Raw genomic sequence first — 1,285 nt, 5'->3', positions numbered from 1 at the left:
CATTGAAAAACTGAGAGTTCCAGAAAAACATCTACTTTTGCTTTAGTGACTATGCCTATGTCTTTGACTGTGTGGATCACACAAACTGTGGAAAATTCTTAAAGAGATGGGAACACCAGATCACCTGACCTGCCTCATGAGAAATCGCTATGCAGGTCAAGAAGCAGCAGTGAGAGCTGGACATGGAACAACAGACTGGTTCCAAACAGGAAAAGGAGTACGTCAAGGCTGTATATTGTCACCCTGCTTATTTAACTTATATGCAGAGTGCATCAGGAGAAATGCTGGGCTGGAGGACCACAAGCTGGAATCAATATTACTGGGAGAAATATCAGTAACCTCAGATATGCAGATGACACCACCCTTATGGCAGAAAGTGAAGAAGGAACTAAAAAGCCTCTTGATGAAAGTGAAAGAGGAGAGTCAAAAAGTTGGCTTAAAGCTGAACATTCAGAAAACGAAGATCATTGCATCTGGTCCCATCACTTCATGGGAAATAGATGGGGAAACAGTGGAAACAGGGTCAGACTTTATTTTAGGGGGGCTCCAAAATCACTGCAGATGGTGTTTACAGCCATGAAATTAAAAGACACTTACTCCTTGGAAGAAAAGCAATGACCAACCTAGACAGCATTTTAAAAAGCAGAGACATTACTTTGCCAACAAAGGTCATCTAGTCAAGGCTATTGTTTTTCCAGTGGTCATGTATGGATATGAGAGTTGGACTGTGAAGAAAGCTGAGCCACGAAAAATTGATGCTTTTGAACTGTGGTGTTGGAGAAGACTCTTGATACTCCCTTGAACTTCAAGGAGATCCAACCAGTTCATCCTAAAGGAGATCAGTCCTGGGTGTTCATTGGAAGGACTGATGCTGAAGCTGAAACTCCAAAACTTTGGCCACCTCATGCGAAGAGTTGACTCCTTGGAAAAGACCCTGAGGCTGGGAGAGATTGGGGACAGGCGGCGAAGGGGAGACAGAGGATGAGATGGCTGGATGGCATCATCAACTGGATGGACATGAGTTTGGGTAAACTCTGGAAGTTGGTGATGGACAAGGAGGCCTAGTGTGCCATGATTCATGGGGTCGCAAAGAGTAGAATGCGACTGAGCGACTGAACTGAACTGAACGCGTTAGCAAATTAATGCTCAAAATTCTCCAAGTCAGGTTTCAACAGTACATGAACCGAGAACTCCCAGATGTTCTAGCCGGATTTAGAAAAGCCAGAGGAACCAGAGATCAAATTGCCAACATCATCTGGATCATTGAAAAAGCAAGAGTTCCAGA

The sequence above is a fragment of the Bison bison genome, unplaced genomic scaffold, assembly GCF_000754665.1.
Source record: "Bison bison bison isolate TAMUID 2011002044 unplaced genomic scaffold, Bison_UMD1.0 scf7180017864035, whole genome shotgun sequence".
NCBI lineage: Eukaryota > Metazoa > Chordata > Mammalia > Artiodactyla > Bovidae > Bison > Bison bison.
Note: the sequence above shows the minus strand (reverse complement) of the source record.